Source organism: Nylanderia fulva, unplaced genomic scaffold (genome assembly GCF_048542155.1).
Source record: "Nylanderia fulva isolate GAGA-0341 unplaced genomic scaffold, ASM4854215v1 Scaffold43, whole genome shotgun sequence".
NCBI classification, from domain to species: Eukaryota; Metazoa; Arthropoda; class Insecta; order Hymenoptera; family Formicidae; genus Nylanderia; species Nylanderia fulva.
The window spans coordinates 1018713-1045284 of record NW_028190510.1 but is presented as its reverse complement, the minus strand read 5'-3'; the positions used below and the strand labels follow the sequence as shown (position 1 = coordinate 1045284).

At 33.1% G+C, this 26572-nt stretch overlaps 1 protein-coding gene and 1 long non-coding RNA gene across 2 annotated transcripts in view; both read right to left on the bottom strand.

Moving 5' to 3' along the window:
• Positions 1 to 26572, bottom strand: part of LOC114931231 (uncharacterized) — a 301644-nt gene that overhangs the window by 265947 nt on the left and 9125 nt on the right. The window lies entirely within an intron of this gene.
• LOC146721682 (uncharacterized) lies at positions 4988 to 6428 on the bottom strand. Its single transcript, XR_014925557.1, has 4 exons — positions 5983 to 6428; positions 5833 to 5892; positions 5165 to 5213; positions 4988 to 5082 (listed from the first exon to the last, which is right to left on the bottom strand). It is a non-coding gene; the product is annotated as an uncharacterized LOC146721682 (long non-coding RNA).

Below are 26572 nucleotides of genomic sequence, written 5' to 3'. Positions count from 1 at the left end.
CTCTCTCACGCGAACACAAAAAAATCGCGAATTCCCGCTCGCTCGCGATCACGTCGGGACGTCACCACTTTAGTATCTCTTTCGCGCGTCGCGAGTGCTTAGGAGGAACGATGCGGGAATTAATTAAAGTTATGCAATGATTGTACTTAACTAAATATATTCTTCAAGGCAAATGGTACGCGTGAATACAGATAGATATATCGCTCGGATTACAAACGTGCGTCCGTGCGCGGCAACTATCGAAGACGGTATATCGTTATCTCAAAAATCTCCTATTTATACCTTGCCTCCTAAAACGCCCTTCGCTAGGCTTCGAGAGGCTTCGCGAATTTTCTATCTATTTTTACTTCTTTGTTTCTGTCCTACTCGTCTTTCGTCTCGTCTGTAATATTTTATTTATATTTATTTATGCCTTTGTCCTTTTCGTATATGTCAGTGTTCGTATTCGTATGCGTGTTTTCCTTATTAATCTCAGGGAAGTATGTGACGATGTAATCGCCACAATTCTAGATAATTTAGTAAAGATAATCCTTTTTTTCATCTAAGATGCAGATATAGATAATATATATTTTTTTTATCTATATAAAGGTAAGATGACGCCAAAATTTCATCTATATAATTTTATTTAGATAACAACAAACGCTGGATACGTGTGTATCAAAATATATAAATCTGCAGCGAGAGTATATAAGGTAGAAAATAAAGTAATTATGTAGTTCGAAAAGTATAACAATTTTAGAAAAAAATTATTTTAAACAGAATTTATAAAAAATGACACAACTGCTAAATAGAACACACTATGTCCTAAAAATTTTGATCTATTTTTATATCCAAAGTTTTCGAAACGTCAAGGCATTTTTTGTTATTTTTTCCATCTTTGTATGTATAAATTATACAATGCATAATGCGTTTAATTATACAGCCACACACTGCTGAAGTCATTTCGTCGTGTATGCGTGTGAAATAATTTTACAACAAGATCAAACCCTTCTACAGTGCGACTGTTATTCCAAACTACGGCTAAGAGGCAAGTACTTCCTCTTAACAGATCTAGTCTGCGTAGAAGCACCATGTCGGTGCTCGAGGGAGCTTCGCAACTACATCGTACGATTAATGTAAATGCTGTAGGTAGCAATAATACGCGCTTCGTTAAAATTTAGACGCAAATCTAGTCGCAAGGAACAGTGTTGCTTGCGATGTTTTCCTTATGTCTTCCTCTTGTCACAAATATTAATGTTGATAAAAAAATTTTTATTTAATAATAATCAGTATTTGCTGTTATCTAAATAAAATTATATAGATGATCATCTAAATAAAACTTTGGCATCATCTTATCTTTATATAAATAATACAAGTATGTATTATCTATATCTGTATCTTAGATGACAAAAGTATTATCTTACTAAATTATCTAGGATAATTTTCAAATAATTTTGGTTTAGAATCATAGCACAAAAATACTTAAATAGTAGAATTTAAGCAGTAAGCGATAAAAATTTATAAATAAAAATATGAATATGTATATTTTTATATTTACAATTTTTTATAATTTACATTTTTTTATAACTGTTTACATAAGCAGTCTGAAAATTATTATCTAGAAAATTATCTAGATAAATCGCATTATATTTTAAAATCTCATCAACGATATCGAATTTTCTAAAGTTTGCGCGATCAAATCTGAATTTCTTTGTCCCGTAACGAATAGACAAATAGATTTTAGATAAAAAAGAGATTTTGCAAAAGTTGTGGGTCTTTCGAGTTGAAAGATTGCATAGTATTGATTTGTAGCAACTAACGCTGCTTCTCTACGATTTATTGTTAGCTATGTTTCAATATAAAACTCCTAAAATCTGTTTTTATTGACATGTTCTAAATTTTTATATAAATTTTTTACAATCTCTCAAGGCAAAATCTATAATAAGTTCTGACACATATTTGTTTATATTAATTAGATCCAATAAGCGCACAACAAAAACCTCGATCTAATAAAAGTTGCAGCATTGTTTAAATACAAAATATCTTTATTATAAATTATATAAATTTTATCTATATAATTTGAAAATGAGAATGTAAAAGTTACCCGCGAAATTTCAAACCGTGAAAATTTGTAAAATAATTTGTAAAATAATTTTGTTAAATCGTACATTGTTGTACTCGTTTCGGACAGCGCTAGAAATTTTTACATCAAAATATTCACATTACTGTAAAATAATTGTGCACGTTTCCATACTTTAACATTTATAAGTGACAACTATGCTCACAATAGAATGAGTTTAATTTGATGTAGATATAGTTCGGTTAATTAATTTATTTCTTTTAGGAAAGGAGGAAGATAACGAAATTTAACGGAAAATTCTATATATTGTATATACGCGTGACGAATATATGGCTTATCGAAAAAAGATGATATATAGGCGACATGAAAGAAGAAATTTTAATTGGACGCTTCCAATTAACACGTATCCCCAATCGATGGCGTATATTCGCGACATATCCATTTTTCGTCTGCATCACAATACAAAAAAAGCGAAACATATATATATTCAAATAAACATGTAGCAGTTTGTAAGTTGTAAACAACTTTGAAAAATTGCTAAATTATTTTACAGTATTTTTTCTCCTCGTTCTTTTTCAATATTTCGATGAAGACACGCGCGGGCTCTATTATTACAATATATTCCCGATAAAATTAGAGACGACAGAAGGTTTACGCGGACGTGCTACTGATTTTTGAACGGATAAGAACACGGAGAGGGTCCGTCCTCTCTCGCATTTCCATCCGCAAGAGTCGGGCCGATCTGTTCCGACGCGTATATTCCTTCGGTAACGAGAACACGTTCATTGATATTCCGCGAAGAAGACGCTCTCGGTACGTGTCCGACGCCACGACGGCGGTGCAGTAAATGCAATTACTCCGCGACCGTCTCAATTACCGATCTGCGTCAGCAATTGTAACGGAGAGAATGGTGGAGCAGGTGTCACACACACACAAACATGTTTGAATGGATAAAAAAAGCGTTTTTTTGCCTATATTAAATACGAATTATTTAATATTTCATATTTTTTAATTTAATATTTGTATATAATTAAATATTTTATAATAATTTAATAATATTTACATAATTAAATATTTTTTATTTCTGTTCTTAATTTTTTTAAATTTAATTTGTTTGTTATTTTATTTTTTTTTCAGATTTTATTATATTAAATATATACGAATAAATTCTAGTGATTATTCAAAAGAAGCGTAAATGCTTTATTTTTTTACCGATTCCAAGGGAGGGCAAATGCCTCCTCTTGCTCCTTGAGGGTGACTATTTTTTCGAAGAAAAAATAAAGGTCAAAAGAAAATTTTAGGGCTTTGTATTAAGATGTTCCCAAATCAGTTTGCAATCAAAGTTACCACCTTTACATTCAAAATTCAAACTCATCTGGAAATTGGAAAGCAAAAAAAGAGGTAACTGTAATCTATCACGTATTCTTTTAATTTAAAATTGATTACAAATAACCATTATTGTGCTTAGATAATTTTAAAATTAGCTAGAATGAGATGAAAATATGTAAATTTATCTTAAAAGAAGATGATTTTGTTTTAAATGTATCTAGATAAAAGATAAAATTATGTAGCGATTCATCTAGATAATATTATTTTTGTTTAATATTATTTTTATTATTAATTACGAATAAATAAATTTATTCACACACATAACTTTGTTCTTAATTTTGTCCTTTTAAATTTTAGTCCTTTTTCAACTATAACTATTCTTATGAAAAATATATTATTAGGATAAATTAAAATAAATAAAAAAAAAAATAATAAAAAAATTAGAAAATAAAAAATAAAAAATAAAAAACAATTAGAAATAAATAAAAAATAAAAAACAAAATTAAAGTAAAAAACAAAACAAAAATTAAAAATAATAAAAAAACAAAAAAATTATAAGTATAAAAAATAAGCTTGTAAAAGTTGGAAATAATCACACATAAATAAAGTCTGTTGTTTATTATATAATTTTTCTTATTTAAATTTATTGTTATCATACATATTTAGCGCTATATAATTTACAAAAATTTCAGATTTTTGAATTCAAAAATTTTTTTTAATTATAATTATTATTAATTCTACAATTTACAAGAGCAGTCGGGAGACGCCGCGCTAAGTGTGTGTTCCGCAGCGTCAGTATACATATGCGTGTGTGCGTATGTGAGTGCATGTCAGTATGTGTATGAATGCGGGTATTCATATGTTCGTATGCGCGTGTTTGCGCGCATGAGTGCGTACATATGTGCGTACGTGCGCGCGTGACTTCGTGCGCGTACATGTGTATGAGTGTGTGAGTACGTCCGTTGAGTATCGATATTTGTGTTTGTGTCTATTTATTACATAAAACGTGCGCGTGCGTATATGTCTCAAATTTAGCGCGGCGTCTCCCGACTGCTCTTGTAAATTGTAGAATTAATAATAATTATAATTAAAAAAAATTTTTGAATTCAAAAATCTGAAATTTTTGTAAATTATATAGCGCTAAATATGTATGATAACAATAAATTTAAATAAGAAAAATTATATAATAAACAACAGACTTTATTTATGTGTGATTATTTCCAACTTTTACAAGCTTATTTTTTATACTTATAATTTTTTTGTTTTTTTATTATTTTTAATTTTTGTTTTGTTTTTTACTTTAATTTTGTTTTTTATTTTTTATTTATTTCTAATTGTTTTTTATTTTTTATTTTTTATTTTCTAATTTTTTTATTATTTTTTTTTTTATTTATTTTCTAATTTAAACATTAAAACTTTGTTGGCAGCAGTCGGGAGTTTTTTTTTTGTAAAAAATTTTATTATTTTCTAATTTTTTTATTTTCTAATTTATTTTTTATTTTCTAATTTTTTTTTCTAATTTATTTTTATTATTTATTTTCTAATTGTTTTTTATTTTTTATTTTTTTTTTAATTGTTTTTTATTTTTTATTTTTTATTTTCTAATTTTTTTATTATTTTTTTTTTATTTATTTTCTAATTTATTGCTGTTCTTATGCTGTTTCTTCATTCTTTTGTCTCTCTGCTTCTTCATCCTACACATGTAAAAGTTTTTATTATGTAATATATATATTACAATGTATATAATATAATAATAATAATAATAAAGACACATACACTCACCATGTGACTGCAATGTTCTATATTCTTTCCAAATATTTTTCTGCTACAATTTTTTTAATTAATATAATATAATATAAATAGAGAGATAAATAAAAAAAAATAGCTAGATAGATAGATTGATAGATAGAGAGAGACAGATGACAAAGACAGATGACAACAATATCTTATATCAAATACGTAAACTTGTACGCAATTATAATTATGGCTTCGACAAATATATTAACTTTCTTATGGTTATATAAGTTTATACATTATGTAATCACAAGTAAGTTTATATATTTGTATAGCCTTAATTATTATTACATATGTGAATAATCTTTTGTAGTAGATAATTGGCTATGTAAGTTAATATATTTGTCTGCATTGCCATAATTATTGGTGCGCTAATATCTTTGTATAACTATAAATATATTTGTATACATATTTTTAATTAATTATATAATTATTATATAATATACAAATAAGAGAAAAAATAACTATATACATTTATACAATTATATATGTGGATATTTATAGCAATGTGGCTACGTAGCAAATTTAATAGCAAATAAGTGACTACGCAGACAAATATAAATTCATATAGCCATGTTATGACTACAACAGATTAATTATATTATTAATTATATTATATATTTTTATTAATTATTAATAACAAGACTTACTCGTTTTCTATTATTAATAATGTTTTCTTCTTCAGATATCTCCAAGCGAGTATCTTCTTCCTACATATAAATAAAGAAACAATAAATAAATAATAATTAACAATATCCTAAATAAAGAAAAAAACAATAAATATAAAAGAAGAAACTTACTCCTTTATTTATATCTTCTTGAGATATATCCATAATAATACACTTCACTTAATATTGTTGTTGACAATAACACGCAACAGGTGACAGCTAACCTATCCTATCAGTCCCGTCATTATTACTTCGAGATGTATATACCAATGTCACCAACATTCCCTATCCGGATACTACAACGAATCTCATTGGTGAATCATTTTTCCTCTTAGGTTCACACAGCAGCCAATGAGAGACCGTATTGACGAAATAATACTCATTTTTCACTTTTTATTAATAGAATAAATAACGATAATAATACGCTTTAAACCTTCCTTGATTAATAAGAAACTTATGTTCCAAAGTTGATATAAAACTATGCAGTAGTTATCGAGAATTAAGGTCACGACCGATCCGGGCTCGATGAAACGCATACTTCCTCTCTTTTCGCCAACCTACGGTTGGCAGCAGTCGGGAGAAAAACAACTATAGCTGTTTTTATAAAATATATTATTAGGATAAATTAAAACAACTATAGTTGTCTTTATAAAATATATTATTAGGACTAATATTAAAAGGACAAAATTAAGAACAAAATTATGAATAAATCTATTTATTAAAATCACTATAGTTGTCTTCATGAAATATATTATTAGGACTAATATTAAAAGGACAAAATTAAAAACTTTAAGAAATGAAGAAAATTATAAATCTATTTATTAAAACCACTATAGTTGTCCTCATAAAATGTATTATATTATTAGGACTAATTTTGTCCTTTTAATATTAGTCCTAATAATATATTTCATGAGGACAACTATAATTGTTTTAATTTATCCTAATAATATATTTCATAAGGACAACTATAGTTAAAAAAAGGACTGTCCTCTGAAATAAAGGACAGATGGTCGTCATATATATATTTATGAGAGACACTTTACAAAATCATCTGTGCGCGATATTAACCTTAATGGACTAATATTAAAAGAACAAAATTAAGAACTTTAAAAAATTAAGAAAATTATGAACAAATCTATTTATTAAAACCATTATAGTTGTCCTCATGAAATGTATTATATTATTAGGACTAATTTTGTCCTTTTAATATTAGTCCTAATAATATATTTCATGAGGACAACTATAGTGTTGTTTTAATTTATCCTAATAATATATTTCATAAGGACAACTATAGTTGAAACAAGGACTGTCCTCTGAAATAAAGGACAGATGGTCGCCATATATATTTATGAGAGACACTTTACAAAATCATCTGTGCGCGATATTAAGTTTAATGCGATTACACAGAGATCCTGCGAATGTTTGTTTTGAATGTAACGAGAGAGATTAATAATGAGCCCACGAGTCTGTTTGATAATTGCCGCTACGAGCGCTTACTCGGATTTCTATCGACGCGATATACGAAGCGTCGTGTGACCACCTACCAATTTCACGAACCTGAGAAGATCAATATTACGAGGTGCGCGCGAGGGAAAGAGAACTCTCTCTCTCTCTCTCTCTCTGGACCGATGGGAACGGAAAACGGAATACGGTTCGTTCTCTCGCCCGTTAGCCGCGAAGGGAAAAAGTCACACGGCTGCAAACGCGGAGAGATGAATATTCTCTTCATGTACACCGTCTCGTAATTCCTCGGCGGCCGTAAAAATTCTAGTACCGTACTCGGCGCAAAATTCGCGGCAATATATTCACGAGTGTCGGTTCTGTTGTTTCACTTCTCCAGAAAACGATAATTTCACGGCCGTATAACGATGTTTCTTCTTCGACGACTTTCGAGACGAGAAATCTTTCGGCGACGAAAAATCTCGCCGACAAATCTTTCCGAACGACATTTCAAATCGTACGGAATTTCATCTATTATTTTTTTTATTTATTATATATTTATATTATATTATATACCTGTGTATATTATATTATATATAATATAATTATATTATTTATAAATATAAATTTAACATATATAAGATAGGCAATAAGAGCCAAATCGCGGATGACAGTGCGTTATTCTAAACGAAACTAAATTTTTTCGTTAGAATTAATACCTGTGCACAAGGCACCAAATTTTTACTTGGACACGGCCAAGATATAAAATTGGAATAATCTCTACAAGAGATTTTTAATTCCATGTATCCCCTATTCCCCCTAAAGAAATAAAGTGCGAGAGAAAAATATAGATCCGAAAGTCGCAGAATCGGGAATCGAACCCGAGACCTTTCGCTTGCCGGGCGACTGCTCTTCCAACTGAGCTATTCAGATTCTTTCGATTCTATACTTTTCTCTGTTATATATATTAATGTTGGTAAATAAACGCCTTTAAGCCAGCGTGTATAAATTAAGAGTTTAACTAGGCTCTGTAATATATAAATATAAATTTAACATATATAAGATAGGCAATAAGAGCCAAATCGCGGATGACAGTGCGTTATTCTAAACGAAACTAAATTTTTTCGTTAGAATTAATACCTGTGCACAAGGCACCAAATTTTTACTTGGACACGGCCAAGATATAAAATTGGAATAATCTCTACAAGAGATTTTTAATTCCATGTATCCCCTATTCCCCCTAAAGAAATAAAGTGCGAGAGAAAAATATAGATCCGAAAGTCGCAGAATCGGGAATCGAACCCGAGACCTTTCGCTTGCCGGGCGACTGCTCTTCCAACTGAGCTATTCAGATTCTTTCGATTCTATACTTTTCTCTGTTATATATATTAATGTTGGTAAATAAACGCCTTTAAGCCAGCGTGTATAAATTAAGAGTTTAACTAGGCTCTGTAATATATAAATATAAATTTAACATATATAAGATAGGCAATAAGAGCCAAATCGCGGATGACAGTGCGTTATTCTAAACGAAACTAAATTTTTTCGTTAGAATTAATACCTGTGCACAAGGCACCAAATTTTTACTTGGACACGGCCAAGATATAAAATTGGAATAATCTCTACAAGAGATTTTTAATTCCATGTATCCCCTATTCCCCCTAAAGAAATAAAGTGCGAGAGAAAAATATAGATCCGAAAGTCGCAGAATCGGGAATCGAACCCGAGACCTTTCGCTTGCCGGGCGACTGCTCTTCCAACTGAGCTATTCAGATTCTTTCGATTCTATACTTTTCTCTGTTATATATATTAATGTTGGTAAATAAACGCCTTTAAGCCAGCGTGTATAAATTAAGAGTTTAACTAGGCTCTGTAATATATAAATATAAATTTAACATATATAAGATAGGCAATAAGAGCCAAATCGCGGATGACAGTGCGTTATTCTAAACGAAACTAAATTTTTTCGTTAGAATTAATACCTGTGCACAAGGCACCAAATTTTTACTTGGACACGGCCAAGATATAAAATTGGAATAATCTCTACAAGAGATTTTTAATTCCATGTATCCCCTATTCCCCCTAAAGAAATAAAGTGCGAGAGAAAAATATAGATCCGAAAGTCGCAGAATCGGGAATCGAACCCGAGACCTTTCGCTTGCCGGGCGACTGCTCTTCCAACTGAGCTATTCAGATTCTTTCGATTCTATACTTTTCTCTGTTATATATATTAATGTTGGTAAATAAACGCCTTTAAGCCAGCGTGTATAAATTAAGAGTTTAACTAGGCTCTGTAATATATAAATATAAATTTAACATATATAAGATAGGCAATAAGAGCCAAATCGCGGATGACAGTGCGTTATTCTAAACGAAACTAAATTTTTTCGTTAGAATTAATACCTGTGCACAAGGCACCAAATTTTTACTTGGACACGGCCAAGATATAAAATTGGAATAATCTCTACAAGAGATTTTTAATTCCATGTATCCCCTATTCCCCCTAAAGAAATAAAGTGCGAGAGAAAAATATAGATCCGAAAGTCGCAGAATCGGGAATCGAACCCGAGACCTTTCGCTTGCCGGGCGACTGCTCTTCCAACTGAGCTATTCAGATTCTTTCGATTCTATACTTTTCTCTGTTATATATATTAATGTTGGTAAATAAACGCCTTTAAGCCAGCGTGTATAAATTAAGAGTTTAACTAGGCTCTGTAATATATAAATATAAATTTAACATATATAAGATAGGCAATAAGAGCCAAATCGCGGATGACAGTGCGTTATTCTAAACGAAACTAAATTTTTTCGTTAGAATTAATACCTGTGCACAAGGCACCAAATTTTTACTTGGACACGGCCAAGATATAAAATTGGAATAATCTCTACAAGAGATTTTTAATTCCATGTATCCCCTATTCCCCCTAAAGAAATAAAGTGCGAGAGAAAAATATAGATCCGAAAGTCGCAGAATCGGGAATCGAACCCGAGACCTTTCGCTTGCCGGGCGACTGCTCTTCCAACTGAGCTATTCAGATTCTTTCGATTCTATACTTTTCTCTGTTATATATATTAATGTTGGTAAATAAACGCCTTTAAGCCAGCGTGTATAAATTAAGAGTTTAACTAGGCTCTGTAATATATAAATATAAATTTAACATATATAAGATAGGCAATAAGAGCCAAATCGCGGATGACAGTGCGTTATTCTAAACGAAACTAAATTTTTTCGTTAGAATTAATACCTGTGCACAAGGCACCAAATTTTTACTTGGACACGGCCAAGATATAAAATTGGAATAATCTCTACAAGAGATTTTTAATTCCATGTATCCCCTATTCCCCCTAAAGAAATAAAGTGCGAGAGAAAAATATAGATCCGAAAGTCGCAGAATCGGGAATCGAACCCGAGACCTTTCGCTTGCCGGGCGACTGCTCTTCCAACTGAGCTATTCAGATCCTTTCGATTCTATACTTTTCTCTGTTATATATATTAATGTTGGTAAATAAACGCCTTTAAGCCAGCGTGTATAAATTAAGAGTTTAACTGGGCTCTGTAATATATAAATATAAATTTAACATATATAAGATAGGCAATAAGAGCCAAATCGCGGATGACAGTGCGTTATTCTAAACGAAACTAAATTTTTTCGTTAGAATTAAATACCTGTGCACAAGGCACCAAATTTTTACTTGGACACGGCCAAGATATAAAATTGGAATAATCTCTACAAGAGATTTTTAATTCCATGTATCCCCTAAAATTTATATTTATATATTACAGAGCCTAGTTAAACTCTTAATTTATACACGCTGGCTTAAAGGCGTTTATTTACCAACATTAATATATATAACAGAGAAAGTATAGAATCGAAGGATCTGAATAGCTCAGTTGGAAGAGCAGTCGCCCGGCAAGCGAAGGTCTCGGGTGTCGATTCACCGATTCTGCGACTTTCGGATCTATATTTTTCTCTCGCACTTTATTTCTTTAGGGGGAATAGGGGATACATGGAATTAAAAATCTCTTGTAGAGATTATTCCAATTTATATCTTGGCCGTGTCCAAGTAAAAATTTGGTGCCTTGTGCACAGGTATTTAATTCTAACGAAAAAATTTAGTTTCGTTTAGAATAACGCACTGTCATCCGCGATTTGGCTCTTATTGCCTATCTTATATATGTTAAATTTATATTTATATATTACAGAGCCTAGTTAAACTCTTAATTTATACACGCTGGCTTAAAGGCGTTTATTTACCAACATTAATATATATAACAGAGAAAAGTATAGAATCGAAAGGATCTGAATAGCTCAGTTGGAAGAGCAGTCGCCCGGCAAGCGAAAGGTCTCGGGTTCGATTCCCGATTCTGCGACTTTCGGATCTATATTTTTCTCTCGCACTTTATTTCTTTAGGGGGAATAGGGGATACATGGAATTAAAAATCTCTTGTAGAGATTATTCCAATTTTATATCTTGGCCGTGTCCAAGTAAAAATTTGGTGCCTTGTGCACAGGTATTAATTCTAACGAAAAAATTTAGTTTCGTTTAGAATAACGCACTGTCATCCGCGATTTGGCTCTTATTGCCTATCTTATATATGTTAAATTTATATTTATATATTACAGAGCCTAGTTAAACTCTTAATTTATACACGCTGGCTTAAAGGCGTTTATTTACCAACATTAATATATATAACAGAGAAAAGTATAGAATCGAAAGGATCTGAATAGCTCAGTTGGAAGAGCAGTCGCCCAGCAAGCGAAAGGTCTCGGGTTCGATTCCCGATTCTGCGACTTTCGGATCTATATTTTTCTCTCGCACTTTATTTCTTTAGGGGGAATAGGGGATACATGGAATTAAAAATCTCTTGTAGAGATTATTCCAATTTTATATCTTGGCCGTGTCCAAGTAAAAATTTGGTGCCTTGTGCACAGGTATTAATTCTAACGAAAAAATTTAGTTTCGTTTAGAATAACGCACTGTCATCCGCGATTTGGCTCTTATTGCCTATCTTATATATGTTAAATTTATATTTATATATTACAGAGCCTAGTTAAACTCTTAATTTATACACGCTGGCTTAAAGGCGTTTATTTACCAACATTAATATATATAACAGAGAAAAGTATAGAATCGAAAGGATCTGAATAGCTCAGTTGGAAGAGCAGTCGCCCGGCAAGCGAAAGGTCTCGGGTTCGATTCCCGATTCTGCGACTTTCGGATCTATATTTTTCTCTCGCACTTTATTTCTTTAGGGGGAATAGGGGATACATGGAATTAAAAATCTCTTGTAGAGATTATTCCAATTTTATATCTTGGCCGTGTCCAAGTAAAAATTTGGTGCCTTGTGCACAGGTATTAATTCTAACGAAAAAATTTAGTTTCGTTTAGAATAACGCACTGTCATCCGCGATTTGGCTCTTATTGCCTATCTTATATATGTTAAATTTATATTTATATATTACAGAGCCTAGTTAAACTCTTAATTTATACACGCTGGCTTAAAGGCGTTTATTTACCAACATTAATATATATAACAGAGAAAAGTATAGAATCGAAAGGAATCTGAATAGCTCAGTTGGAAGAGCAGTCGCCCGGCAAGCGAAAGGTCTCGGGTTCGATTCCCGATTCTGCGACTTTCGGATCTATATTTTTCTCTCGCACTTTATTTCTTTAGGGGGAATAGGGGATACATGGAATTAAAAATCTCTTGTAGAGATTATTCCAATTTTATATCTTGGCCGTGTCCAAGTAAAAATTTGGTGCCTTGTGCACAGGTATTAATTCTAACGAAAAAATTTAGTTTCGTTTAGAATAACGCACTGTCATCCGCGATTTGGCTCTTATTGCCTATCTTATATATGTTAAATTTATATTTATATATTACAGAGCCTAGTTAAACTCTTAATTTATACACGCTGGCTTAAAGGCGTTTATTTACCAACATTAATATATATAACAGAGAAAAGTATAGAATCGAAAGGAATCTGAATAGCTCAGTTGGAAGAGCAGTCGCCCGGCAAGCGAAAGGTCTCGGGTTCGATTCCCGATTCTGCGACTTTCGGATCTATATTTTTCTCTCGCACTTTATTTCTTTAGGGGGAATAGGGGATACATGGAATTAAAAATCTCTTGTAGAGATTATTCCAATTTTATATCTTGGCCGTGTCCAAGTAAAAATTTGGTGCCTTGTGCACAGGTATTAATTCTAACGAAAAAATTTAGTTTCGTTTAGAATAACGCACTGTCATCCGCGATTTGGCTCTTATTGCCTATCTTATATATGTTAAATTTATATTTATATATTACAGAGCCTAGTTAAACTCTTAATTTATACACGCTGGCTTAAAGGCGTTTATTTACCAACATTAATATATATAACAGAGAAAAGTATAGAATCGAAAGGAATCTGAATAGCTCAGTTGGAAGAGCAGTCGCCCGGCAAGCGAAAGGTCTCGGGTTCGATTCCCGATTCTGCGACTTTCGGATCTATATTTTTCTCTCGCACTTTATTTCTTTAGGGGGAATAGGGGATACATGGAATTAAAAATCTCTTGTAGAGATTATTCCAATTTTATATCTTGGCCGTGTCCAAGTAAAAATTTGGTGCCTTGTGCACAGGTATTAATTCTAACGAAAAAATTTAGTTTCGTTTAGAATAACGCACTGTCATCCGCGATTTGGCTCTTATTGCCTATCTTATATATGTTAAATTTATATTTATATATTACAGAGCCTAGTTAAACTCTTAATTTATACACGCTGGCTTAAAGGCGTTTATTTACCAACATTAATATATATAACAGAGAAAAGTATAGAATCGAAAGAATCTGAATAGCTCAGTTGGAAGAGCAGTCGCCCGGCAAGCGAAAGGTCTCGGGTTCGATTCCCGATTCTGCGACTTTCGGATCTATATTTTTCTCTCGCACTTTATTTCTTTAGGGGGAATAGGGGATACATGGAATTAAAAATCTCTTGTAGAGATTATTCCAATTTTATATCTTGGCCGTGTCCAAGTAAAAATTTGGTGCCTTGTGCACAGGTATTAATTCTAACGAAAAAATTTAGTTTCGTTTAGAATAACGCACTGTCATCCGCGATTTGGCTCTTATTGCCTATCTTATATATGTTAAATTTATATTTATATATTACAGAGCCTAGTTAAACTCTTAATTTATACACGCTGGCTTAAAGGCGTTTATTTACCAACATTAATATATATAACAGAGAAAAGTATAGAATCGAAAGGAATCTGAATAGCTCAGTTGGAAGAGCAGTCGCCCGGCAAGCGAAAGGTCTCGGGTTCGATTCCCGATTCTGCGACTTTCGGATCTATATTTTTCTCTCGCACTTTATTTCTTTAGGGGGAATAGGGGATACATGGAATTAAAAATCTCTTGTAGAGATTATTCCAATTTTATATCTTGGCCGTGTCCAAGTAAAAATTTGGTGCCTTGTGCACAGGTATTAATTCTAACGAAAAAATTTAGTTTCGTTTAGAATAACGCACTGTCATCCGCGATTTGGCTCTTATTGCCTATCTTATATATGTTAAATTTATATTTATATATTACAGAGCCTAGTTAAACTCTTATATTATTTATATTATATTATATATATATATTATATATTATATATTGTATATTGTATATATATATATATATATATATATATATATAGTATATATTTAGATTCATATTATACATATATATTTATTTTTATATGTAACATCAGTTTAAATACTTTGAAAATATTAATATAGATAATAAATAAATAAATAAAAATAATATAGATGTAAATACGAGTATTAATATTAAGAGGCATCACCGGTGCCGATTTTAATTTCGATTTCCCTTGCAATTATAGAGATTACAATTGGAATATTAATCAAACATCTCGAAGGAACTGCCATCGAAAAGGTCATATTATATCATATCATTCTATAATGGCATCGTTAATCGCATACTCGAGTTTGCGTAAAGAGAGATAATAATCGATAAGCGAGAGAGAGAGAAAGAGAGAGAGCCACCCATGGAGTGCCGATAATATCGCGTAGATTATTTCTCGGAACGAAGATAGATGATCCAAAGAACTGTGGCGGGTGTCGTCCTCGGGTCCTGGTTGGCGGAAATTGCGCCCCCGGGCTGGCAGTGCGGATTTAACGTTGTTTTGCCCTGACCTAGCTCTCTCTCGCCACGGTTCCCCATTCCCGACAGGAAGGTAACGCAGCAGCACCCTCTGGCTGCCTTTCAACCCCATTCGCTCTCTATCCCTCTCTTCTTCCTCCGCCTGATCCACCATTGTTTCGCCCTATCTGACGTCTTTCGCACCCTCGTACCTGTCCACGCACGTGCACGTGCAGCGAAGGGTGTGCTTCTTTCTCTCTTATCAGAATCCCGCCAGGGGGTTTTCCTTCGCGACGGAAATCCTTTTTCGTTACGCGCGGCGTATCCGCTGATACAGCATTCTCTCTCCATAGCTTGGCACTGCAAGAGATTATTAAGGAAAAAGGAGGACTAGCTTTTAGCGCAAGAATATTTCTTCAGACAATCGTCGCGACGAGATCCGGTTACATTGTGTGTCACGCTTTTGGGATTGTAAGTAGGGTCAACTGTCTCTTTAACTGGTCTCCTTAACTGGTATCTTGGGGTCATTTGAGACCCCAATGTAAAATACTTTCTCATTAGTGGGATATTAAATTTTTATGATTATTTATTTGATTAAATGAAACAATACTCTTCCAAAGACAATCAATCATATTAGTCATCTATTGATGTGTTGTTAATAATTACATAACTTCTCTCAAATCGCTATAAGAAAGTTAACATTCGTTTTTACACCTCTTGGGTCATTTTTCACCCCACGACACCAGTTAAGGGTTAAAAGGATATTTGTTTGGTGACATTTCTTTTATCGAAAATTGCGACAAAAAACGAGTATTTTTTTATCGTATATACTTGAGACACTTTCTCGTAAAAATATTATTTTAATTCTCCGTCAGCAATCTTTTTTTTTACTAATGCTATTGGCAAACTGGGTCTTTGAAGTCTACCCCATATTATTTTTATATTCTAAATTTTCACGAAATTAAAAACAATTCTGAATTATTTGCTAATATCTCTATTGTTTATACAAAGCAAAATTTGAATAACAATTTGGAAAAAATAAAAATTTGCTTGTATATCTTGAAAGACCCAGATCCCTGAAGGAGGCTTAATCTTCTGTTGCGCTTCGACAAATATGTGCTAATCTGATTGAGAATAGATGTTTAATTTCAAAGCTATATAAATATATAATATAATAAATAAATAGATAAATATAATTTTTAATAATATAAAATATTATTTTTAATATAATTTGAAAAATCCAGATAATAAAATAGTAAAATTTCCTGACTTTTCCCTAACAATGCCCGGGTTTCCAGATTTCCCTGATTGCTAGACACCCTATATTTTTATGTTGTAAACGTTCACAAAATTAAAAAAATTTTGGATTATTAGTTAATATAATTATATAAATATATAATATAATAGATAAATGTATAAATAGAATTTTTAATAGATTTCGAATAGAGATTATTAGAGAAAAAGAATTCTGAATTTTTGGAAAAATAGAAATGTGCCGTGGCATTTCGCGCGCCATTTTGTAACATTACACCGCGCACGCCATGTTAAAAGTGTAATTTTTGCCATTCGACCTGGCACCTGGTATGAACGTACATACATATAAACATACCATTGCGAGGAGGGTGTTTCATGCAAATGAAGTCGAGGACACGAACGAGCGTCCAAAACGCGTGCGACCGCGCAAAATGGAGGAGCCAAATGTAATTCCCGGCGTTGCATCGAACCGGTCGAATTAATAACGATCAGCTCCGATTGTTATCGCCGAATGATAACAATCGAAATGCAAATTCGTCACGCCGACACGTCGAAAGCACTCCCGCAACATCTTTCTCGGCCCGTTTCGCAAAATAATTACTTATATTATTCTCGCAGCAACGTTTTGCTACTGTTTTACGATAAACGCCGCGAAAGAGATCTCTTGATTAATTAATCCGAATATTATAAACGTCGAAAGTGCGCGAAACTTCGGGGGATGTAATGTAATAAAGCGGATTATCCGCAGTTGCTGTCGTTCTTTTGTGCTTTTCTTTAAACGAATTCCCCGTCGCTCGTCCTTATTAGGATCTCTAATAAAAGTTTCCTCGCGGAGGAGGAAAACCGACGATTAAGAGACAAAGATAAAACAAACTCTATAACGCGAGCACAAGTTAAACAAAAGAATGCATTTCGTTATTTAACCTCTTGGCTAAATACAAATAAGCGAGATAGTTCGTAACTAAAGGCGAGAATTTTCTATACTACCTTTGTAATTTGCTGTTTGTTTGCAGAGAGATATGCACGATTGATAATATAATAAATAATATTCCGATATAATTAAATAAAATCGCCTATAATTGTGATGAAATCTTTCGCGATGCAACGCTGTAATGTAATAATTATACTCGTTGAATAGCAGCGAAATTAAATTCTACTCCAAATCGTAATAAATCATTGTCAGCGCCGACAATATATCGGCGATGTACAACACGAGATGATGAGAAATGGGAGGTGATTCAAATGGGAAATAAATTTGTGTTTGCAAATTAATAAGATATTATTCCGCCAAATCGGCGCATGCCGCCGATGATGGTTCGACGCCAGCAGGTTCAGCTTCAGCGGAATCCAGAAAGCAGAAGGGATGAATATAGTATATGTATACAGGGTGACCGAGACCACCCGTACATCCCTTTTCTTTCGAAAACTAAGCATTTTAGAGACAAAAATTGTATGGTTTTGAGAGAAACATAAGATGGTGCCATTGAGTTGACCTTGAAAAGTCATTTGAAGGTCACGTGAAGGTCAACTTCAATTTCTTAAATGGAACTACCTATTTTTCATTACATATTCTTGTAGGTTATTTCAACAGCTTTTCAAAACCCCCCATAATAAAGTATTTTTTATGAAGTACTCTTTGAGTTATAAAGGTTTGAAACTAACACTTTTTTGACATAAAATGTATGTAAAATATCTTGTAAAATGTTCAATTTTCGATAATCATGTCTTAATACTTTTCTGCAGAGTATAATAAGATCAATCAATTGGTATAAAGAAAACAGATAATTGTTTTAAAAGAAATATGTAATATTCAATATGCAGCTGCATACTTCTTTTATAAGCAACTATGTGTTTTTTTTACACCAATTGATTGGTCACATTATTCCGTGCAAAAAAGTATTAAGATATAATTACCGAAAACTGAATATTTTTACAAATTAATAGCTTCAAACCTTTATAACTCAAAGAGTATTCCACGAAAAATACTTTACTATAGGGGTTTAGAAAGAGTTCTTGAGATAACCTAGAAAAATAGACAATTCCATTTAAAAAATTGAAGTTGACTTCGCATGACCTTCAAATGACTTTTCAAGGTCAAACCAATGGCACCATCTTATATGTTCCCCTCGAAACCGTACAATTTTTGCCTAAAACGTTTCTCCAACATGGTAAAATCCAGGACACCCTATATACGTATATATACGCGAGATGTTGCCGTTATTCTCCGATATCGAGAGAGATCGAATTCAAACGCATCCTGCGAACGCAACAAAAGCGAGCGAACGCCATCGCGAGCCTCCCCCGTTGCACCCCCTTTTCTCCCACCCCCGTTATTTAGCTTCTCTCCCTGCCCCGTCTGTCGGGGTCTGGCGGTGACAAAAGGGAGGTAGAATCGAAGCGAAGTACCTGAGCGGTGAATTTATTCGGGGCTCCGCCTAGTCCCGGCTCGACGCCGTCGCTGAGAATGCTAATGAGTTGCGATGAGTTCGTGTCGGCGGATTTACGTGGGAACCGATGCACCGGCGCGTTTATAAATTGCACGACATCCCGCCGCGAAAATTATAATCGCTACTGCTTTCGAACGAGCCCATGCAATATATACAGAGTGGCCTGCAAGCGTGACCTTTCAAACGAATCTTTACGTAACGCTCGGGAAAATCATTTATAATATCACGGTTGCTCGAGAAAATGGTGTGCTAATACTTTAGTAGAGTCCTACATATTGTCTAATTATCTCATTGGTAAATTAAAATTGTAGACTACAAATATGGCTCAAATACCACAGAAGAATGGCAATATATGTAAATATTATTATACGTAACACTCGGGAAAATCATTTATAATATCATGGTAGCTCGAGAAAATTAATGGTGTGCTAATACTTTAGTAGAGTCCTATATATTGTCTAATTATCTCATTGGTAAATTAAAATTGTAGACTACAAATATGGCTCAAATATCACAGAAAAAGGGCAATTTATGTAAATATTATTATACGTAACGCTCGGGAAAATCATTTATAATATCATGGTTGCTCGAGAAAATTAATGGTGTGCTAATACTTTAGTAGAGTCCTACATATTGTCTAATTATCTCATTGGTAAATTAAAATTGTAGACTACAAATATGGCTCAAATATCACAGAAGAATGGCAATATATGTAAATATTATTATACGTAACACTCGGGAAAATCATTTATAATATCATGGTTGCTCGAGAAAATTAATGGTGTGCTAATACTTTAGTAGAGTCCTACATATTGTCTAATTATCTCATTGGTAAATTAAAATTGTAGACTACAAATATGGCTCAAATACCACAGAAGAATGGCAATTTATGTAAATATTATTCTCTCCTCTGTATCTGAATGTGTGTGTGTGTGTGATATGCAGAAATTAGGAAAAAATGTTATTTAATATATATAGAAGATAAAAATATAAAAGTTATTTTTTATTATAAAATAATAATTGAATATATTAATTAAAATTTTAAAATTGCTAGTTTTACGAATTAGAAATAATTATTTCAAAAATTTATATTTCTGATTAAAAAATATAAATAATCAATACAATAATTATTTCTTTCGTCGTACGAATAGGAAAATATTTAAATTCTGTTTTCAAATGAAATTGTCACTCACTATTTATATTTCTGTCTTACAAATTTGTTTCTATTTATGTTTCAGTAAATTTTTGTATTTTTTTATATTTATATAAATTACTATTAAAAATAAATAATCGATGTTTTTAAATGAATGCGCATTTATTCTGCGGTTTTTTAAATTGTTTTCCTTATTACGTAATATTTGAAATAATATTTAAAACAATACGCGAAATACATATACATGTATACAAAAAATACACAATATCTGAAATCAATGCAAGATTTTCCAAAAATTTCTATTATTGTATATCTCAAATAAAAATATAATATTTAATATTTTTTTAACTTTTATTTTAATTAACAATCTCAATTATTGCATTTTAAATAAATTTGTCCACTATATTCATTACATAATATCCCACAAAAATTGAAAAATTTTTCAGTACAAGAAAGTAAAAATTTAAATAAATAATCAATTAGAACTTCTTGTCATTGTAATTTTTGATACTTTTATTAATTATATATTTTTGTTATTAATTAATATAGAAATACTCAATCTTATCAGTTTATTATACATGTAGTATTGCAGCTCATATTTTATTTGTCGTTGATTTTAAAACAACTTTTTGCATATTTACCGTAGTTGAAAGCTCGACAATAACAAGTACATGTAACAAAAGATATCGCCGTATGTAAACTTTCGTGAAACGCGCGAAACTGAAGTTTTGTGGTTTCAGCGTGTGAAGAATAAAAGTCACTGTTTTGCACGACCGTGTACACTCCGGAGGACAGAAAATGCAATATTTACCTTCGCAATTTCGCCGACGAGTTTCAAGCGAGGATATTACGTTGAAATGCGACGGGAATCGGTTTTTCACCAACTTCGCTTTTCTTAAATATCATTCGTATAAGTACCTAATCTTCTCAAAGCAATCACTTAAATGCACGACGATGTACCATTAATCGTATAAACCTCAATTGCAATTTTATATACAACAGACAATGTTGTGCTTAAATAATTTTAAAATAATCTAGATAAAGATGAGAGAGAGAGAGATGAAAATATGTAAATTTATCTTAAAAAATAAAATCATATGTCGATTCATATACATAATAATTTTTAAGTCTGCTTATGTAAACACAGTTATAAAAAAAATGTAAAGTATAAAAGGGATATAAAAATATCTTTTTATTTATCAATTTTTATCGCTTACTGCTTAAGTTCTACTATTTAAATATTTTTATGTGCTATGATTCTAAATCAAAATTACCTGAAAATTATTCTAGATAATTTAGTAAAGATAATACTCTTTTTGATATAATACATATTCTTATTATCTATATAAAGATAACATGACGCCAAAGTTTTATCTAGATGATCATCTGGATAATTTTATTTAGATAACAGCAAACACTGATCATCTATAACTTGATTTAGATAACAGCAAGCACTGACAACAAAGGAAGAAGAGAGCGAGATTCCGCAGTGGAGAGAACTGTAGTTTCATAAAGATACCTAACGTCTATCCGTTACGTGCCTACGGTTGCGGATCGATAACGGCACAAATCGTGGCCACGAGCCTGAATTGTGCAGCGCAGACGATCATCGGATTACCCAGGCACACATCAGGCCCTCTATGAGGAAGATTACATATATTCCGTCTGCAAAGTACATAGACCGGCAGTCGAATGTTATGCATACGGATCGTGTGCCGCCATTACGAAGTTTCTTCATCCCTCCTTCGATCGTTACGGGAGCGAATATAGAGCGGTACGAGCGTGTCCGAAGATAATGTAATATCGTTTTACGTGATGAGCCGAAATCCGGCGAGCCACGTGAGAATTACAACAAGGCGTTTCAGACAAGACTCGCAACCTACTTTTCGTTCCTGTCTCGCGAGTCAAGAAACTTGCACTTGAGGGTGTAACGTTTTACGAAATTATCTCGTGTTATCACGGTTCGAGCAGTTTTTGACACGAGTATAGTTTATTATACCGAAAAAAAAAATTATTAAATTTGAGTAAATATTTATTTTAATACTGCCTAATAAATCATTTATTTGAAATTAATAATATTGATTTGATGTAAAAAGTATATATTTATTTGTTTCAAATAAATGATTGATTAGGCAATATTAAAACAAATATTTATTAATTTAATAATTTTTGTCAGTATACTTATTGTCAATTGAATCAATATTAAGCTTAAGAATCAAGTTCGATTAAATTAAAATTAGCAGAGTAGCCAAAAAATGAAGCATTCATATCTATATATATGAATGTCATAAATATTTTTATTTGGTTCACCTAACCGGACTTATAAAGAAACAATAAAATCCGAATATTCCATAAAGCCATTCTTAGGGCATTAAAATATTTTTGTTTGCGTGAAAAAAAAAAGAAACACCTGTATTTGTTGGTCGCGCGACAAAGTTCGCTGCTCGAGTTGACAATCCCTTTCCACGTGAATCGCTTCTCATGCAAAGAGAGGAGTGTATCTACATTACAATATCTAATTCATCGGATCGAATGGAAAAAAAAACGCGTAAAAAGACAGCGAGAGAAAATTAATCCGTAGAACTTTTCTCTTTTCCCACCCTTCTCTCGCTTTTCTCTTACCACTCGTACACCTACCCTCCCGTCTATCTCGTTTGCGCGGAAAATGTCGGCCGTAATAACTTTGCGACTGCTGGCAACGACAGAGCATTTAGGCCCCTGAATATGCAATGGAAATTGCTGCCTCGCGACCGGCGCGACGTCGTTCGCACGTGAAGGGAGCTGATGAAATTGCGGAAAAAGCGCTGATCTTCCGCGGCGATTCCGTCCTTGAAACGCTCGATCGTTTCGCATCGATTGCCGATATCGTGTCTGCCTCATTATCGCGACGAGCAATAAGTTTGTGTCGCGAAATTAAAATCACGCGACACGAAACGAGGAGTTTATTTGTGTTCGTATTTAGAATAAATTAAATATGTCAAAAACTGCCTGACAAGAATACACGCGGAGAGAATTTTCTCTTAGAATTCACCCTGAAAATCGTGGTAATCCTGGGACAATATTTTTTATAAGACATTTTCATCGAATTTATATTTAATTTTATCAGAATTTCGCTGTTTAAATATTTACCACAATAAAAAATATTAATATATACATAATAAAATTTATTATGTATTAAAATTAATCAAACATATTTTATATCTTATTGTGATAATATGGTATTGGAAGAATGTTATAAGAGTTTCTCTAATTACTATTTATCACAATAAAAAATATTTATCACAAGATATAAAATATGTTCGATTAATTTCTTAATTTAATTAATTATTATATACATAATAAAATAAATCGAACATATTTTACATCTTATCGTGATATTAATATTTTTAAATAGATATTAACTTATATAAAATTCTTCCAATACCATATTGTCTCACGATTCCATTCATGTGATTTTCAGGATAATGTTAAGAAAAAATTCTCTCTGTGTAGGGAAAGAGAAAAGAAAATAATTAAAAAAGTATGTTAAAAATATAATTATATTTTCATCGTAATTTAATTGATCGATGAGAATCTTCTCTTTTTCTCTTCTCGAAAGAAATAAGGTTAATTTTAATATTAAAAAATTAATAATAAAAACTCCTTCCGAAGAATGAATACGTCTACACTTTCTAAGATTTATAATTTTATCTCGACAAAGAGGAATATTTTTAACGGAGAGAGTGTCACGCGGGAATGGAAGGTCAAAGGCCAGTAGCGCGCGATTCTAGCTTCCGATATATTATTGGAAAACGTACGTGTTCGGTAGCCATTTCGCGCAGCTACTACGAATCAACTACTGTAGCACTCTAACCGAACTGGAGGTACACGGCAAATCCGCGTGATTCCGACTTTGTTCGACGTCAGAGCGACGTTTTGCATATGGAAATTAGCTGTGCCTCGGTGTGTTTGCGCCAATCCCGACGTGGCACCGCATGAATAAAATAATGTACTTCCGGCACGGAAACATCACCATCGACCATCCCCCTAACACAGGTGTAGGCCTCCCTTCCCACATTCGAAGATTCACCGCCCTATAATGTATCGCTACTCCATCGTCGTCTCTTATCGGACTGAAAAGTCGCCGGAAAAGTCGCCGCCTTAAATCGTTTTCCAATTTCTCCGGACGGAGAGAATCTCTTTTTACGGCGCGTAAAGTTTTTGGGTCAGAGATCGGAGTCGTTCGAGCGGAAGGGAGATGGACGAGGGAGAATGGAGGACACGTAAGGGAGCAAGAGGCCGAAATCTCGTGGAGATAAAGACGCGATTCCAATTCCAGAACAAATGCACCGCGCACGTGTTCGCTTTATTATTTCATGTCATCTTGTAAAAGTCTATGAAATCTCGTCTGGAAGCTACCCCACCAACACGTTGACGTTATGTAAACGTTTAACAAACATTTTATCGTTTGGTAATCTGCAAATGGTTTATTCCTTTAACGATGAGAACGTCCGTGTAGAACAGTAAAAATCCAAAGACTTGTATCACTCGAAGAATCGTGAGTCTTTATATTTTTTAGTGCACAGAGAATATTGATGTGCTCAATTAAACTTACAATCTTTTAAAACTCTATTGAATAAGCCTCAATAATGAATGGTAAGTATTAGGTCTGTTCGTTTTGACTACACTAGTTTAGAAGTTACCTTTTTCCTTCCACACTGGTAAATATTAAATTTAAACCAATTTCTTGAGTTAAATTTGTTTGACTACCAGATGTATCAAATTTATTATTTTAACAGAAAATATATAGTTCAAAACATTTTTTATTAAGTCAAAGGATTACATTAACTTATACACCTAGTAAATAATAAACTAAATTTTAGTCAAATTTAACACATTTTTTAAATTAAATTATTCAACTCCATTGTTTTAAAATTAACAACATATTGAGTAGGAGCAGTGGTGACCTATAGGGATGATTAAAAATAATTCAAATTGGGTGAAATTTGACACAATGAATTCAATGTCGAGCAACAAAGACAACCTCTAAACTAGTGTTGCCAGTGTAGCCAAAACGAACAGACTTATTATAACGTTTAACTGGATGGACATTCACATGTTTTATGAACGTTCGAACGTTCCTGAAACGCTTATATAACACTAATGTGTTGATGGAGTACGTACATAATTGTTTACAGGTCAACGTTTAGATTACGCGCTCTTCAACGTGTATAAAACCGTCCTAAATTCGTCCCTCTTGACTTTTTTCGGCCTCCTTCCTCTTCTCTACCCCGTCTTTTCACACTCCTTCACGCTTGATGAAAACGACGGGGCACGATGTTAGCAATCAGCGCGCATTAACAAGCCTTGGAGGACATCTGGGCTTTCGCTGGGATAGGGAACTGGTGCACTGGCACGGCGAAATGTCAAGAGTTCGCTGTGGCTGAAGCGAGAGAGCCACCTCTTCTCGTATGCGGGAGCGAGAGGGACTCGGGAGTGGTAGATGGAATCGGGATAGCTGGATAGAACGAGAGAGAGAGAGAGAGAGAGAGAGAGAGAGGGAGAATCGCGGAGTGGTAGTAGGAGGAGATTTCAGCTGCAACTACTACCTACGGCTCCGTAGCTGGGATGCTGGATGAGAGAAGTCGGTCGATAGAGCTCCCGGGATCCCTCTGTTCCCGCTTTCCTCTGGGGCGTTCCATCTCTCTCTCTCTTCCCCTTCCTCGCCGCTCTGAAGGACAGAGAGCACGCTTGTTGCGAGTTGCTGCATCTCGCTCCGATGAGAATCCATCGACCGACCGACCGACCGACTACCGACGCACAGATGAATGGACGGTCCGACAAATGGTGGCGCAAACCCTCGCTTAGCAAAGTGGAAGAACTGCACAGCTCGAGTAAAAGAGGCCGTTGATCGGGAGATCCTCGAGAAAAAGCAGGCTTTCGAGGGAGTAAATCCTCGCGCGGATGGCACTGGGAATCGATCGCGATAATAAGACTGTTCCACGAAAAAATTAAGCAGAACGAGACTAGTCGTTTATCAGAGTTCTTTTGGACGAATCTGGTTTCCGAACTATTCCATCGCGTCACAATTTGGAGAAATTTTGAAGTAGAGTTGCGAAAAGGGCTTTTTTCACAAACTTTGTTATTGCAATCAAAATTAGGTATATTGTTAGGACCTTTCAACTCTCAAAAAGAATTTTTAATGTCAGTTATTGGTCATAAAGATATAATATATCCATGATTAAATGGGATGTATTGCGAAAGTTAGCTGTAACTTAAGTCATTGACGACTTATCAATTATTTAATCGTAAAGGTTTTTTAG